Source organism: Malaclemys terrapin, chromosome 10, assembly GCF_027887155.1.
Source record: "Malaclemys terrapin pileata isolate rMalTer1 chromosome 10, rMalTer1.hap1, whole genome shotgun sequence".
Lineage (NCBI taxonomy): Eukaryota > Metazoa > Chordata > Testudines > Emydidae > Malaclemys > Malaclemys terrapin.
This window is the reverse complement of record NC_071514.1, coordinates 5,776,560-5,795,342: the sequence shown is the minus strand read 5'-3', so window position 1 is coordinate 5,795,342 and position 18,783 is coordinate 5,776,560.

The following is an 18,783-nucleotide window of genomic DNA, read 5'->3' as shown; positions in this document are numbered from 1 at the left end:
ACACATCTGACATCATAGTGTTTTTAGGAGGTGGTTGGGTGAAAGGAACTCCTGCACAAACTTTGGACAGATCCTTCCACCAATTGAGTGAGTCTAGTACCCAACAAGGGACATACACCAGTTTGTCTAGACTGTGTTTGTTCAGAATATAGACTGTCCTGAGCCATCCCTGGAAGCAGCGGAAATGTAACCTGGTGGGTTGTGTTACGAAAGTAGAAGCTGCCAAATGACCTAGCAGCTGAAGACAATTTCTTGCCATTGTCTGGGAGCTTATTTAAACCTTGGATACGAGGTTTTTAGTGTTGTAAACCTGTTTGCAGGTAGGTAGGTAAGTTCTGGATGTTACGGCATCCAGAGAAGCTCCTGTGACATCTATCTGTTGAAATGGGAGTCAAAGTAGATTTTTCAATTTTTAGTTGAAGTCCTATCCTGTGGAACAGGCACATCGCTGTCAGTAGTGCAGAAAGAGCTTTGTCATACGACCGGCCCTTGGACAGCCAATCATCGATGTAAGGGAAGGTGATTATTCCCAGCCAACGAAGGTGAGCAGCTACCGCTGCCAGGACTTTTGTGAATACCCTTAGGGCTCAGGAGAGGCTGAAGGGAAGCACTCAATACTGGAAGTGACCCTGGCTGATTCAAAGAAACCCCTTGTGAGAGGGGAAAAGAGCAACGTGGAAGTACATGTCCTGAAGGTCGAGGGTTGTGAACCAATGCCGGGAATCTAATGGTGGAATTCTAGCTGCAAGAGTCACCATTCTGAATTTCTACATTTCCACAAAGGTGTTTTGGAGTCTGATATTTACTGGTCTCCATCCCCTGTTCTTTACTGGGACCAGAACATACTTGGAATAAAATCCCTTCCCCCTCTACTAGACTGGAACTTGTTCTTGGTCCCCTGCCCTGGAGAGAGATGACTTCCTGTCTCAGCAAATGTTTGTGAGATGAGTCCCTGAGAAGGGAGAATGGCGGTGAAATGGATGGAGTAACCAGATATTATAACCTCTCACTCCCAAGTCTCAGAGGTAATTTGCTCCCACACAGGTCAAAAATGTCAGTTTCCAAATGTGTAACCCACAACAGGTCTAGGACCCAAGCCCGTAGAGGTGCCAGGCAGTGGACATCTCTATGTTGCCATCTAATAGTAGTTATAACCAGCCTGTGCTCCACTACTCACTACCTGCTGGGCGGACACAGACCATGGAAGTCCTGCCTCCAGGGGTCTGACAGGCAGCAGCCTCATGGCTTCTGATTGACTCCCCACCTTGTATAAACCCAAGGGGCATTGCAGGAAGTGTGCACACAGCAGTATGGATCTCCTATAGCTGCCATGACCATTCCTGATCCCTGCTCTTGAACTCCTGGTTTCGACCTCAGCTTGATTTGGACCTCGCCTCCTGACCCAGAACCTGAAACCTGACTTGGACGTTGATCCTTGGTATTGACCCTGGCCTGGAACTTGACCTCAAACTCCCTTGGTCCCAAATGCCCTTGTCAGGATCCTGAGCAAAAGGGGGGAGGTGGGTAGAGTGATGCAATTAAGGATTCATGAGGTAAGGATGCTCCGGACCTCGACCAAACCATCAAAATTGGTGTTTCGATGATGAGGAAGGCTGGGTGGTGTTAATGGTCACAGTGGGAGGTCTCTTCTTTTGGTGTCTAGGTCTCTTCTTATGTGGTTGAGCAGATCTCTGGATGCTGGAATACTGGAATGGACAGGATCTCTGTACCATCTGGGATCTCCTGAAATTTTCTTTTATTTGCAGGTGTGTATATGCCAAGAAACCTGAGTGTAGTACCTGAATCCTTCAGGGTGTGCAGGGATTCAACAATGGGCTCACTGAAAAGTTTTAGTCCAGCAAAAGGGAGGTCTTCTACAGTGTTTTAAACTTCCTTAGGAAATCCAACTGCTGGAGCTAAGATGTTGTATGAATGATGATAGCAGTAGAAATGGAAGGAACTGCAATGTTGGCAATATCTAGGGAGGCTTGCAATGAGGTCCTCACTTAGAGCTAACATTCTGCTATGATGGCCTGGAACTGTTCCTGATGTTCTGAAGGAAGATGTTCAATACAAGTGCAGAATTTACTGTAGCTGGTGTGGTCATACTTTGCCATCAGAGCCTGAAAATTTGCAATTATAAATTGAAGGGTCGTGGAGGAGTAGGTCTTACAACCAAAGAGGTTAAGGCATTTTTGGTCCTTATCGTATGGCGCAGACTTAGTATGGTGTTGTCCACCTTGTTCATTGACCATGTCTACAACTAAAAAATTGGGTGGAGGGTGCAAACAAAAATTCGGAATTGGTGACGGGAACGTATTACTTTTTAATCGGCTTGTTTACATGTAGGTGGTATACTAGCCAGAGTCTGCCAGATGGTCTTTGCAATGTCAGATAGAGCCTCGTTCATTGGCAAAGCCACATGACCAGAAGTTGTCATGACCAGATTGTGCCAGAACCAAAGGTGTTGAAGACTTTAGAGGTACCAGTGCCGCGGTCTGAAGCACCAGTTTAGGCACTGGCGGTGGCACCGAAATGCCTGTAGATGGTGCAGACTTCCTTGACGCAATGTTTAGAGCGTCTGCTGGTGTGGCCACGCTTGGAAAATACTGAGGACCTCTTTGGTACTGAGGCATGTTTGGTACCGTGGGTCCTGGAGGACCTCAAGATCTTTGATGAGCACTCAGTACTGGAGACGCCTGTAGCCTCAGCGAGACTGGGACATGAGGTCTCCAAAACAAATCGATTTCTGTGGTGACCAAGGCCTTCTTTGGAGCAGGCTTTCTGTGAGGAGATCTGGATCTCCTCTCTTCTTGGGAGCCTTACCAGGACACTCCGTGTTCTTAATCCATAAACATCCAGGCAAGTGGGGTACGGAGGTTGACACGGCACTCTGGTCACTCGGAGGTCAATGGAAAGGGGTATCTGGGCCTGGTCAGAGGATGGTCAAAGGGAGTGCTCCATCATAAAGAGCCTCAATTTAATCTCCTGTTTCGCCGAACCACCCCCCCCCCCCCCGGCGATCTGCTCTTAAAAGCGGAGCAGATTTTGCACTTATCTGGAATGTGGGTGTCCCAGACAGTGGCTGCACCAGGAACGGCTATCGCTGACAAGGACAGATCCCTGACAGGTGAGGCAGTGCTTCAATCCAGGGATCTCGGCAGGCCACGTCAACAACAACCCCCGAAGAGAACCCTTCAGATGGAGGGAGGAGGCTGAAGGGGGTTTTAAATGAAGACAACCCCAATAAACTAAGTAAATTAAACTAACACTAAGAACTCTATGGCTAGTAGATGCTCCATCTCAGGATATAGGGCAGTTGAGGGCAGTTCACCCACGCAGCTCTATCTAGCTTCAGTATGGGGCACAAGGACCTCTAGAGCACACGCGTAAGCCAAAACAGGCACTGCTATCAAAAACGTCCCATCAAATAGTGGGGCACCCCTGGGGACACTCCTCAAAGGAGCCGTCAACATTTCGGCAACTGCCAATGCAAACTGAGTAGGCGCATGCTGTAAATGGAGTCACGCTATATAACCCCTGTTCAGCGTGTCACGTTCCCTTCTATGCCAGATATCAGAGGATGGGAGTCTGTTACAGCCCCACCTACAAAGCACCGCTCTTTAGCTCCGACTGCCGAGACCTGTGCTTTCAGCTCTGGAGGTCACTGGCATTGGCCAGCACACATGCATATTTTTCTGCATATGGACTTGGAGCCTCTATTTTTGGAAACTGGGCCTTAACAACCTCCCTTCTGTGGGCACAATTTGTACCATTAACGGCTTCACCCTCTCAGTTGGAGTGTGGATGCTTGCATCGTTAACAATCTGCTGGCAGAGGCTAATAAGGAAGTTCGAGGCACAGGCATTGTGGTTTTATTTAGATTTAAAACTCCCTCTCATGCCCTACACACTTTGCATAGCTTAAAAAGACAATATTCTACACCACCAATTAAGATCTTATCATATTAACTGAACTGCCATTATAACATTACCACAAGCCATCCAGGTAATCACGCTAATAACTCCCTGCATCCCAGCTCACCAATCCATGAACCCACCTGCAAAAATGATGGCTTTTGCAGCATGTCTGGAAGGTTCACAAACGTGGCCTCTGGTGACCAAACTGGGGGAGCAGGTTCCATAGTCCAGAGGCCTTCCCTACATAAACAAGGGATCTCCAACTCCACTGATCGCACCTACAGCAGTATTCTATGGAGAAAGTGAAAAAACTCTCAGGTAACCAGGTCTCAAGCCACTTAGGGCTGTGGAGAAGGAAGATATCTGTATTATTCTGTATGATTATGTGCATCTGAGTCTACCTGTTCGGTATTATTCTGGCTGAGTGCATGAAGGTAGTTGGGGAGAGCAAGCAGCAACAGTAACAGAGATAGGTATCTCCAGGGAGAATCCTAAGGGTCCTTGAGAGAAAGAATGGATGAACTAATCATGGGGAAATCCTTACCTGCTTGTAGCCAGAAGGGTGATAATCTCTGGACTTGGAAAAATAGGCCTATGAGCAAAAGAACACCAAGCTGTAAAAAAAACCCTGGCCAAGACGAAAAAAGGGAGAGCAGACAGCTGTCCTGGGGAGAGACACAGACAGGTAGAACAAGCAGCACAGATGTGGAACTAAGACATGCCTCAGACAGCTGGGGTCGCCTACGTTTTGAGAGGGGTGACGAGCTGCAGGCAAGCCCCAGCAGGTGCGGACCTGCTGTGGGTCTAACCCTTCCCCCTGTGGGTCTAACCCTTCCCCCTGCTTGCTCTTTAGGTTTAGGTACATCTGTTTGGAAGAGGTTGTTATGGATCACTTTCATCAGCCACTGGTCACAGGCACCCACAGACAATGTCTTGCAGGTGCTAACTGCAGTTGGGCCTAACACAGCTGGAAACAAGGGTCTGCCATCCAGGGATCCTGTCTCCGAGTGGCTGAGAAGGGGGTTCCACCCAGAGAGAGGGGTGGCGGAAGCACTCACCAGAGGGGTGGACTTCTGAGGGGCTCCCAAGGAGCCGCTCGCCCTGTAACTGTGGCCATATGGTGGGAATAGAGGCTGCTGTAGCCAGGTGGTCCAGTCTAAAATGGGGTGAGCCCATGGAATTCCACCCTGGAAGAGCGCAGGCAGAAGCCTGTCACTTGGAAAGAGCAACCCCCGGAGTGCCTGGAGGAGAGATCTCAGGTACACCTGGCCTCTGAGGCATCACAAGGGCAGGTAGGTTAAAACCAACTCTTCCAACTCCACCTTAGAATTACTGGCTAGCGGTGCCGATTACTAGAGCCCTGCCCGGATACAAAATTTGTATCTGCATCCGATCCGCAATCTGCAAAGATGATGGGCTGATATCCGCAGATTTCCAGGGCTCTAGGGACTACAGGGCCCTGCGGCACGGTGGCTTGAGCACAACACACAGATCATTAAGCTGGCAGCCACATTCTGTGGTTTCCACATGGTCTCCCCGCTGTGGAGCACAATGCAGTAATCTAATCTCAGAGTGACAAAGCCATAGGACTATGTGACAAACTCCACAAGAGGGACAAGTCCCACTCCTACAGACAGGCGCAGATTACACAGCCCTAGTGCACTGCGTGGGTGCAAACTTTGCCGGCACAAATTGTGCACAAATTGTAGAGACTCCAGGCTTTTGTCAAAATCGGCCGCTAATTGCCTAACATACAGTAATAAGCAGCGACAGAACCGAGTCCCACACCACGCACTATACATATTGCACGTTACAACAACCACATAATAATACCACTTAGCACTTACACAATGATTTATACAGTATTTTCCAAGCACTGTGCACGCATTCATTAATCCTCACAACACACCAGGGAGGCGGGTAAGTAATTATCAGCACTTCAAGTAGCAAATACCCAACTTAGTTTGTTTAAAGCTCCTAGAAGAAGAAGAGATGAGGAGGGCAGACACTGGACTTCTGGTAGTTCTCATGAGTATGCATTATATTTTAATTGGAAAGATTTCTAGCAGCTGACAGGAAGATTAATAAAATTGGCTACCAATCACAGAGTATGATTTTTCGCCTTTTATAACAGTAGGGCAGAAGCGAAGAAATTTGAGCACCACAATCAAGTTTTGTTATAGTGAGAACAATAACGATGGGCCTTGAGGTAATTGCAAGATGAGGGACTTCACGCTGAAGTGAGGGATAGATGGACATCTCAGGATGTGGTCACAAAGCACACCACTACCAGAGTGCTTATCTCTATGCCATCATTGCTGGTGGCCTGTACCAACAATCCCTCCCGTTTGTACTTCTTGCAACAATGATTCTACCCTATTCAGCTTTTTATATTGCACTCATCATCAAATCTGAGTGCCTGGTCTCTAACTTCTTCAATCCTTAAGATATTCAAATAGAACAGTGTTGCCAACTATTGTCAGCCTCACTATATCTGATGCTTTGCTTAAAGCCCCAGCTCCTGGAGTCATGTGAATACATGAGAATCTTACCTTTCATTTTAAAAAGTTTTTAGCCCTTAAGGTTTCAAAGAAAAATCTTGAAAACATGACCTCTAATGGTTACGGCACTAGAAGACTCAACCATGGGACTCTTTTTCTTGTGTTACGATCCCATGATTTTTAAGCCAGTTTTATGATTTGGGGGATCTTAGCGTTATTTTTGAATGCCTGTGTTTGGCAATACTCGATAAGACTGCAAGCTTGGTTACACCAAGGTAAATGCAGACAGAATTCCAGTTTGGAAAGCCCACCAAATGGAGCTGGAAAGTGGCTACAATTCTCCCCTCCCCCGCACTGGAGACCTTATAAAAACTAGCACAGGTTAAAAAGTGAGGAGAGGAGAGCAGACCCTCCCTGACTATGCAAATTCAGCACATCCCCTCAGCAGCCTCTGCCCGAAAGGCTCTTCTGGATCCAACATAAAGTTGGGAGCACACATCAGCACAAGGGCTAGAAGAGGCTAGGAACACAAGGCAGCAGATCAGCCTTAGCCAAAGTTTTGTTTTACATGAAAGAGAAGCAGCTTTTAGAGGAAAATCGGTTAAACAAGCCAGTTCTAAAACTAGATCCCAAACAAGAGAGAGCTTTATTAGCCTTAATGTTAAAGCACACGGAGGTGGGGTGCATGGTGGGAAAGGGAAAGGCTAACAGGTAGAACTCCTCAACACATGAGCTTACAGAAACCTAGGAATAAGCATTGACATTTTGGGAAAACAATTTTTTTTTTTTTTAAATAAAAAATGTACTTGGCCATCCATCAGTGCTGGAGAATGGTCTGGCTCCTAAGCACAAGAATAGACCCTCTTATATGGCCTAATAGGCCCTGTGCAATGGGAAGATTGGGCCCAGGGTTAGTTATCTTGAACTTCATCTGCTGGCTGCCTATTTGCATCTGTAGTCCATTTCAGCAGAACATTAATCCCAAGAGTAGCTACTGGGTTGGCTCGTATGGTTTTTTTTTCCGAATTCAGTTATGGGAGTGGGTTTTTTTTTTTCTTTCTAAAAACAGGTATCTTAACACTAGAGGATATTCCCCCACTAAATAATACCAGGGTGAAATCAGGTGAAATGTCTGGTCTAAATTACTTGACGATGTCCATTCCTTTCACTTTTGGTTTGACATAGTAATGTTCCAAAACAAAAGGAAGATTTAAACAAATCTCTAGCAGTAGCTCAGAGGATCCTAAAAATTGTTTGCAGTTCTATTACGTTAGCACTCATTTTTCAGAGAAGACACATGGAACTGTGACAGCCTTAGTGTTTAGCAATTTTAAAAAATACGACCCTCTGCAAATCTGCTGTCAAAATCCATATTCCACAGATAGGTGACAAGCCGCCTTTATTCAGTCTTATCCTCAGTCACCCAGATAAAAGACACCACCTCTTCTTTTGCATTGATGACCCACCAAAGTCACTGATTATAATGCAAAATGATCATGCCCCCATGCAAGCCTTCAACAAGCATCCAATCTGTCTGACACCATGACTATACCCTTTTTAACGTCAAGTGATAGGTAAACTAGCCATCATGTTGCTTTCCATTCCAGGTATTTCCACTTGTTCATTGGTTCTTGGCTATTATGTTATTCATAAGATGCCATTACTGGAGTTCTCACTTATGCAGTACCCAATCTCAGGTGCTAGTCAAATGCTATTTAATTTACCATCTCAAGTCTCAGCCATTGATTACAGGTCACACACTCTTGCTGAATAAGCTCCACTATTAATGACATGACACATAGGAGACTTCACCATTAACAGATAGATAACAGATAGATCCATAAGGTCACAAAGTAATAGTGACAAGCTCTGATGCAAGTTGCCAGAAATACCAAAGGTCGGGCTACTCAAACAGCCCCCTCCCTCCACTTTGTTGGGTTTTAAATTGCTTCTCCCACCTACATCTTTGCTCTTGTTTACTGTCACATCCCACTTTGTCTCCTCTGCTCCACTCAGGAGGCCAGCCTCAGGGCTCTCTTCATTTCCTTCTCCCACTCCCCTCTTCAGACCTCGTTCCACCCTGTCAACCTCCCTGTCCCAGCATGCTAAAACCACATCCTCTCCTCATGCAAATCCCTCCTGAAAATACTTCTTCAGCAAGCTGGTCAAACATTAACCCCTCTCAATACAATCCAGTGAGCACCCAATTTAAATACATAATTTTAATCTAAGTTATTACTATCTTCTGTGTCTCTCAGTACATTTTTGTCTGACCTTTCTCTGTCTTTTAGAGTCTGATTCTCTTTGACACTCTGGCCCCTTTATACCACTTTGGCAGTGCTAAGGGGACTTATAGATTACATTCACTCCCACTTTAAGCCCTTCTTCGCTGCCAGAGCAGCGTCCAGGGGCCCGGGTGTCAATGTGTTTTGTACAGTGCCGAGCACAATCTCGGCACTGAAAGTTATAATCAATTATAGTCATCTAGACCTAACTAAACACACTTCTCAAAACCATTCCCATGGTCCTTTGTTTAGAAGTTACAAGAAGCTGAGCTAAAGACCAGATATTTCTAGTGCGTAACAAAATCGTTTCCTGTCTTCTTAATAAATCAATGACCAAACTATACCCAAGTCACGCTGACTACAGTGGGAATGTAGGCCTGTATCAGAGGCTAGAATATGCCCTTTAACATACAGCAAAAAATCACATTTTAATAACATTTTAAGTTAATTTAACGCAAACTTTTTTTTTTTTGTGCTTAACCTGTGGACATTGTAAATCCAGCAGCATTGAACAGAATACAACTATAATTCAACCCAGCGATTTTGACTGATGTCATAAACCTGGACAGCAAAGCTCAAGAGGTTTATGAGCAATGAGAGAACTTTGAGACTGAAAGAAAACCCCAAACCTCACAAGATTATTCATAACTCTCTTGAAATTGTTACATTTTTTTAAACTATTTTATATAGAGAGGCAAAATGTTTGATGTTGTAGGAGGACGTTCACCACAGTGAGAGGGAAGCAGGTAAATGTGTCAACCAGAAATTATAAGAAAATTAAACTCAAGCTGTCAGTGGTAGACAATTTACTATAGGTCGACCCAGTAATATACGTTATAGGCAACAGTTATTTTCCAGTGAAAGTTTGTATTTAATTTTGTGTAGCTTCTCCTTTTACATCAGGCATTCAGCAATCACTCTTCCCCTGTTTAATATGCACAGTGATCCTTCTTCTCCTTTGTCACATAGTCAATAATTCGTCTCTTCCTACCACAGGATCTTAAAACGTAAAGGCCATTTCTTTACGTGTGGGTAGTGTAGGAAGGTAGGTAGGCACACACACACACACACACACACACACACACCCTCTGCTCAAGGAATCCTGCCAGCCAGAGGGCATGTTCTGGGATACACACGGCAAGGAAACAATGAATTCCCTGGCTAGCACTTGCTGCCATGAACAGCATGCTTGCTAGCTGGTCAGGGGACTAGACATGCCTGGAGAGAGATGACCATAGGTTCTCTTCAACCCCACAAGTCCCAGGACAATACCAGCAATGAACAAGTTCTAGCTACAATCAGTAACTGGCTATCGAGGGGGTGGAGGGGCAGTGTTATTTATTTGTAACCACACAAACCCTTGTAAATAATGTCTGACCCTCAGATTCAACAATTCAAGCCCCAATTCAACAACCTCACGTGCCTAACGTAAATCACAAAGCTAGACCCATTGAAGCCAAGGGGACTACTATTCACATGCTTAAAGTCAAGCATGTGCTTACTACTTTGCTGAATCCGGGCTGAATGCGGAAACTCAGTTCAGTGCTGAAGGCCTATTGCCGTTTTAGTGAGATGCTGTGTTTACTGCTTTCCCATTGGCTATCTTGGCAGGGCTTTGGAGCGGAGCCCGGAGCTGGAGCATGGAGCAGCTCCGGAGCAGTGGAGCTGCAGGTTTTTGCCTAGAGCTGGAGCGGAGCCAGAGCACAGCTCCAAAGCCCCAGGGTTACTTTTTCTAAAATCATGGTTCAAGTGCCAGGGCCAATAATGTGGGTCTTGAGTTCATACCCAGGATGCCATGAACCGGGAGACGGGTTTGTAAGATTCCAGAATCAGCCCAGCAGGAGGGAATTATCTGATTTACCAAATGCTGCCTGACTTCCTTCATGTGAACTCAGAAGATATTAGTTGATGCTAAAGAGTCAATCAGCTCATAGTTGTAGATGCAATGAATGAGAAGTTTCAAAGCTTCACTTGAAGACTATGAGAGGCAAGAAAAAAATGGAGCATAAAGAAAAAAAATTATAGGGCATGATGCTTTCCTAGCTAAGAACAGGCATTTTTTGTTTTTTTCGCTCATAACTCAGAAATGCTATAAATTAAAAAAATAAAAAATTGGCAAACGATCAGTCAGAGGAGACTAATTGCTTTTGCTATTTAAAAAAGAACCTAATTTTATATGGCTAAAATGTTGTGGCTTAAAAGGAGCTATTGTACATGAACACTAATTAATTTCCTAAAGATTTTTATTACATCTCCATGACACACGCGGCCTAATTATCTGATAATGTTTTTTCCATGTATACAGGAAAGACATTGTTGCAGCATGTACTTTGATTGCACTCAAAGAATCTGGAAAACGTGACAATCCGCCTATTGTGCCAAACAGCCAGATGATAGGGAGCACCAGAGCAAAGTTCTCCCACCGTAGGTGAAAATGAGATAACCATGGACACACCAGAGTTGGAGCCCTACGTTCTTCCCTGCTCCCTCACAGACACACACACACACACAGCACTATTTCACTGCCTTATCTTCAGCCAAGAGGGTGTTCCATTAGCAGGTCGTCAGGAAGGCTGAAAGAACAGAGCTAGCAGACAGCCTCTTGCCCTCTGCTTCCCTCCCAAAGCTTGGAAGTGTCCCTCCTTTGATAAGTCTGAACTCCCCAACACTGGGGAAAGGAGGTTGTTCCTGAGACCAGGCCTTTTATCTGGCAGCACAATAGGGCACTGGGATAACATTCAATGGCTGAAGCAAACATCCACAGATGGTGGAACCACAGGGAACCTACAAATACAGGCCGATACTGGGGAAGTGCCAAACAAACCTACAGTATGCAGACGGAGTTCCAGGTTTTCATCTGGGTCTTGTTTTGCTTCAACCAAATCCTAGGACTACGAGTACGTAGAGACGATCGCCACGGAGACCCTGTAAGGGAGAGACCCTAATGGGACTCTCTCACACCTCACGCTGCAGTGGAAAAACTAATCTGGGGAGCGTGGGAAAGACGGATTGGTGGATTAGGGGTAATAAGTACATGCTACTCTTTGAGTTCATCCTAGTGACTGCAAACAAGTAGTGCAGATGTATCCAGAATCAGAGAGAGATGGGGATGACCGTAGCCCAGAAAAAGAAATAGGTGAAAGCCCAAAAATCTTCCACTCTATAAGTCACTGAAATGGGAAAGACCCCAGGAGTCAGATACCACAGTGATGGGTGAGCTAACAAAACCCTAGAGAGACAGATAGATTGATACAAATCTCCAGGGCAGATCCTGGGGACCTTTTTTAAATTTTCACTCCATCCTCCACTCAGGCAAAATTTCCACTGAGCTCAAAGCTTGGCAATAATTACAGACCGAACACACTAGAAAACTGTAAGAGTGGGCTGCACTGCTAAATGGGCACAGTAATAAATAAATGCTTATGGTTATGTTTCAGTGGGGCATAGCTAGTGAATGCTGGAGTCCAGTCTTGTCTCAAAATGCATGTAATTTGCCTAGCACTAAAGGCAGTTCACTCATTTGCATCATGTGTACATACTGAGTGACTCAACCTTGAAAGTGTAATCTATTTGCTTTGGAATAGAAACTGGATCTCTAATCAAGGTCCCCCTATTTTCCTAAGCATTATCATATGCTGTTTTACTGAGTTTATATGGGTAAAAATCAAACAATACAAAAACACTGTATGGCACACGGAATATAAGGTGGGGAAGGGAAAACTGGAAAGATGACAAACCAATCTGTGAAGTCTAATCTCCTCTTGATGCAAATGAGTAACTCCCATTAATGCTAAGGCAAAAAACTTTACACAGAAAGGAGACTGCACTCCAAAACTGGCTAGCTACTGTACACTTTTCAGCAGCACAGCCTTCTGTTAACTGCATTTAACTTGTTCAATTAACTTGTCAAGGATCGACTTCAATGGGAGTTTCACAGGAGTAAGGGTTGAGTAAACCACAAAAAGAAATATCCACACATGTTTTAGGCCTACTTCTTACATCTGTTAGGGAAGCTTTGTTCCCTTCTCCCAGTTTAAAACTGCCTCAAAGCCAGCAGATAAGCCAGTGAAGGATTCCCCCTTCACAGGGAATCTTCCAGTGGAGTAGAGGCATCATACACCAATTTCTCCCAGCTACCAGTTAGAGAGAGTAGCCAGAACACCCTTAGGGGGCATTGGCAGCTAGTGTCATTTACAGCAGCCTTAAGGCTGCACTGATTTAATCCAGGGCCTAGGAGGCAGTGCAGCCCCATGATCAGAGGAGGCAGGTGCTTGTGCGCATGCAAACACACTTCTCTTAAAACTGTTCTGTTCATAATTACCTATACACAACACTTGAGAAATAAGGGCCCAATCCCGCAAGGTTCTGAGCACCTCTAGTGAGGTGCTGAGAGTCCATTGACTTCTTTGGGAGATGAAGAAGCTTAGCACTTCCCAGGATTGGGCACAAGCACGTAACACAGAAAAGAGAAGGAAAAGTATGATCGCTGAGCACAGTCTGTAGATTTCATTTTTCTGTTTCCTAAAACTGTATGTGCTTGGAATGAATGCATGCCCTCTCTGGCAGAGAAAAGACTATAGAGTGAAAAACTGAGAGCAGTAATCCATTGCAACACTTTAGGGGAAACTGGAAGCAATTTCCATTCTATTGATCCTCCCTGGGCATCAACGACACACTGAGTTTATTTGGAAAACTAAATTCTAGGACATGGTGCAGAACGATACTCTAGTCAAGCTATCTGACTGAATGGCTGCAAATTAATGATGTATGTTGGGACACTTTCAAACATGGTATGGTACACATGTGCGTGTGTATGTATGTGCAAGTGCATGTGTAAGAGAAAGAGCAAGCTTTCCTTTCCAGGGGCACATACATGATTAAAAAACCATTACAACTTATGAACTATGTTGCTGTATTAAAAATAAAATAAGTTGAGTTATGTACTTCTGGAAAGAGTCTAGAATTCCTCTATACTACTCCAGGGGGAATTCTGCGCCACTGCTCATGCGCAGAATTCATGCCCCCCGCAGATTTCTTTGCTTCCCCGCAGAAAAGTGACTCTCTGATGTGGAAGCAAAGGGAAGCCGCAAGAGCTGTTACATGCCGTTCCCAGCAGTGTGGGTGCATTGTTTTGGGCGCCTGGAGCAGCCAGCAGGGAGGTAAATCAGTGGGGGTGGGGCTGGGGATGCCCCAGCCAGTGGTTCCTACCCTGTGCCAAGCTAAGCTGCTAGTCCTGGCTGGGCTGGGGAGGACAGGAATTCCTCTTTCCGTGCAAGGAGCAGCAAGGGCTGGGTCAGACCCACCCACAGAAACCTCTCTGGCTGCAGGAAGCTCCACATCACCGCCCTCATCGCTCCTCAGTCATGGACCCATCTGTAACGTTATCTGATTAAAATATGACCATATAGACCACTGTTGCAACCACTGTTATATATTTGCTGCAAATCTTGTACAAAGGTTGTCAAGTGAGGTGTCTATGAAGAGGTTATATTTGCTGGTTATGATTATGCTATCTGTATGCATGTATCATTTTTATATTTGAAGTATTGGCTCTATACTTGGATTTCAAGTATTTGCTCCTGGGGTAACGCCCACAAGGTAGCTAGCCAGCACATCTTGGAGGGACTATTCAAATTGAGTGACCCATCAAAAGAACATGTAACTGAAAATGGACCATGGGAGACACCCCTCTACACTTCATGCATTTCGTCTAGTCACAGCAGGAAATTCCATTGACATGGGACTTGCCCATGTGACTCCAAACCCCATCTTGTTGCTGTAATTTTCCACAGTAAGATCAATAGGATGCCCTCCACATGGCAAAAGCTATAAAAGGCCCTGGAAACACCTCCATTTTGTCTTCAATCCTCCATACCTCTGGAGGAACTTTGCTACAAACTGAAGCTCTGAACAAAGGACTAAATGACCCATAGGCACTAAGCTCCGCCCCGCCTCCTCCCCCGAGCGCACCGGGTCCCTGCTTCTCCCCCTCCTTTCCAGTGCTTCCTACCCACCAACCACCTAACAGCTGTTTGGAAGCACTTAGGACTTTCCGGGAGGGAGAGGGAGGAGCTGGGACCCAGCACACTCAGGGGAGGAGGCGGAGAAGAGGTGGGGTAGGGTCGGGGACTTGGGGGAAGGGGGTGAAATGGGGGCGGGAAGGGGGCAGGGCTGGGGTGGGAAAAGGCGGGGCGGGACAGGACGGGAGGGTCAACACCCACTGGACAGAGGGAAAGTTGGTGCCTATGGAATGACCCATTCAAGCTGTGGCTGTACTCCAGAGACTTGACTTAAGACAGCAGTTTATACCATCAGTGCTACAAGCTTGAACCAAGAAGTTTGCCATTACTGTATGTAATTGATTCCTTTAACCAATTTTAACTCTCACCTTTCTTTCCTTCTTTCTTTTTATGAATAAACCTTTAGATTTTAGATACAAAAGGATTGGCATCAGCGTGATTTTTTGGTAAGATCTAAGTTATATATTGATTTGGGTGTGTAGCGGGTCCTTTGGGATCCGAAGAACCTATTATTTGATGAGACTGGTTGTAAAGAACCACTCATCTCTGAATCCAGTGTTTTTGGTGGTGATATAAGAACTGGAATGCCCAAGGAAACTGCTTTTATGAATTCCTGTTAGCCAGTGTGGTGAAACAGGAGTTTACTTTTGTAGCTGGTTTGGTATATCTTATGAAAGATTAGCCACCAGTTTTGGGTTATGTTTCCCCTATTTCTCAGCAGTTCGTCCTAAATTGGCATCCTCAGTTGTGACCCACGGAGGCACAGTTACACCACCTCATATCCAGATCACCCAGCCAAGCCTCATCCCCTTCACCCAGAACCTCCCCCCACTGACCCTCCTGAACCCAAACCCACACCCTAAGAAGCCTCACTCTCTGCATCTGGAGCCCCCCTGCACCCAGACCCACATTTATTTATTGACAAATAAAATTTGCAACATTTTGCTGAATTTTAAAATAGTGTGCAGAATTTTTAATTTTTGGCGCAGAATTCCCACAAAAGTAACTATACCTGTTAAATGTAATATCCAATCATATGTTCCAACATTAAACTGAAAATTTTTTCAAAAAATACAAAAATGGCTATTCTTTTAAAAATAATCTCATTATGTATAAATCGATTTTCTACATTCATTTTGCTGAAATGACAAGGAATTTTCATGCAAGTGATTTTGCATGAAGACAATTCTTATTTAATTCCTTTGCTCACTTAACAATGAGAGTGCATATAAATAAGACAGTTCTCTTTGAGCAGCATTGGCAGACATAAGTGGATGTATCAGCAACATTTGACAAATGTGTCTGGGTTCCCCCGAGTCGAGAAAATCATTATCTGATCCATAAATGATTACACAGTGATGGGATCCTGTCACTCCCTTCACCACAATTTGCAAAAATCTGTTTTTTAAACAGACCCAGAGAAATCCATTCACATTGGGTTGCATATCACAAAATGCCCTTGAGAGTGGTGATTTGGCACTTGAACCTGCCCTCATTACACTGACAAACGTCCGCTTTGAAGAAACTGGAGTCTTTTAGTTGGTGCAAGGAATACAAAACTGGTCTTAGTGTCCTGTAAAAAGCCCCAGCCCAGTGTTCCAAAAAATTCCATGGAGCCAAACATGGAGCTTTGGTTTATTAAATATTCACTATACAGCTTTGTTCCAAGAGAGGCTGTGCTGTAGAGAGTTACCTTGACATTCTTGCTTTTACTTATGAGTTCTTTTTAATCTTTTAGCACAATTCATTTCTTTTGAAATCTGCTCACAATCTTGGCTTGTTTTATTCTCCAATATTCTGAATGTTAAGATTTTTTCTGTTTTCATCACCACTTTTTTTTTATTATTATTTTAAGATTTCACTTAATTATAGTTATAATGGTTACCTCCAGGGCTATATAATGCACAGGATGACCCCCCTCCGATTCGACACAAAACAACACTGACCCTAACTGGAATACTGTGTGGTCATAAAAACTTGGATGCAGCCTCTCTTCTCCCTCCCACTTCAGAAATGGGTATTCCACTCTGTGCTCCTGTTATATCTATACTGTCCTTTGGAAGCCACACTTCTGACCATCTGGGAGCATATAGTGGGGCTGTTAATGAACGCATGCACCAACAGCTTGATGTGTAGGAAACCCCATGAGTTCAAATTCCCAGTGGTCCTGTCATTATTTTTCTCCCAAGTAGGGCAGGGTTTGGGCCAAAGTTGGTCTGAAAGATGCTGTGCAATCCAAGGCCCCAATCTTGCAGAGAACTTTGCATGAATACTAGGGTGTGTCTACAGAGAGCAGTGTGCAGAATTAGGGCCTAATGCTGCACTGTCATAAAACCATATTGCATAATGCACGGCAATGAGGAATATCGTCCTTTAATAATCATGTTGTTTAATATTTCTAGCGTGCCATGAGCAAACAGGACTCTTTCCAAGAACACCCAGAAAGAAAAGATTCCCTGTCCCAAGGAGCTTGCCGTGTAACTCAGAAAAGATACACTGCACAGGACTAGAGCAGAAAAGTAAACGGCAAACTGCGGATGCTTCTTGAAATAAGTGGGTTTTAAGAAGAAGTAGGATGTGAATGAGTAGCCACAGAGGGCTTGGCAGGACAAGTAGTGGGAGACTGTTCCAAATAAAAGGAGCAATAGTTTGTAATCAAAGTTTAAGGATGAAACATTGATTTGGGACAGAGTGGAGGTCTCTTGTTAGAAGGAGATCTGGTTGAAGAAATGAAATAGCAGGTTTTCTCAGCTGATACTAGTGTTTCCTTGGCACAGAGCGGATTTGTACATTCATCAAGCCACCTGTCCAAAGGTGGATTCAGTATTGTTCAAATAAACTCTTAATATGGCCACACAAGGACCAGACTAATCCAACTAAGATCTACACAGGTGCAGAAAGGCTCTTACTCCATCTGAGCCTGGGTCCACGCTCCCAGGAGGAAGTGTTTCCACGATGCGGCTGAGTCGGAGAAAAATGCTAGGTGTCCGCTGAGCGTCAGAAGCGGCCCTGACAACCTCATTGCCTCCAGGCTCTCTTCTAAGCTAAGCAAAAAACCAAATGCCAAATCCATGGCTGTTCTATTAAAAAGAGTTCAAAAGGTCATTGCCCAAAGTAGACAAAGAGAGGCTCGTCCGGTCGGTTGCCATGAATCAGGGATCTAGACCAGGGGTAGGCAACCTATGGCACGCGTGCCAAAGGCGGCACGCAAACTGATTTTCAGTGGCATTCACACTGCCCAGGTCCTGGCCACCGGTCTGGGGGGCTCTGCATTTTAATATAATTTTAAATGAAGCTTCTTAAACGTTTTAAAAACCTTATTTACTTTACATACAACAATAGTTTAGTTATATATTATAGAAAGAGACCTTCTAAAAACGTTAAAATGTATGACTGGCACACGAAACCTTAAATTAGAGTGAATAAATGAAGACTCGGCACACCAAATCTGAAAGGTTGCCAACCCCTGACCTACACTAAACTCTTGTAGCTGAGATATCACATAATGTATGTTCTTAGTAATAACCCAGGGTAAGGGATTGGAGATCCAGTCATCACTAAAAACACACACCATTGCATCATCTCCAATGCTTAATGGTATTCAGCAAAAGGGAGGGCAGCACCCTTCCCTGTTGTAAGCTCTATGCTTCTCCATCCGGGTTTCTAAATGCCAGATCCTAAGAGCATTGCCTCTGAAAATGACTCAAACATAGTCACTTTCAGGTAATGGTCTCCGCCCCCAAAGTAGTTGAAAACATTTAATCTGACCTGTAAAATGGGGCAAAATTCCAATCCCAGCTGTGCATAAATCACTGCCTGAAATGCATGTTTTTTTTAACCTCCTTCAGTAAGACTGGGAGTGGGGGGGGGAAATGACTCAAAGTTCCAGGAAAAGATCCAAAAATAACCAAATAAATATATTAAAAAACAGTGTATGAAAAGCCTTTCCATTTCCTGAAGTTTTCCACTAAAATGTCACAATCTAAAATAAATCCCTCCTCTATTTAATTTGCTCTCTTTCTCATCTAAGGTCTCTGTCAAGGAATCAGCATGCTTG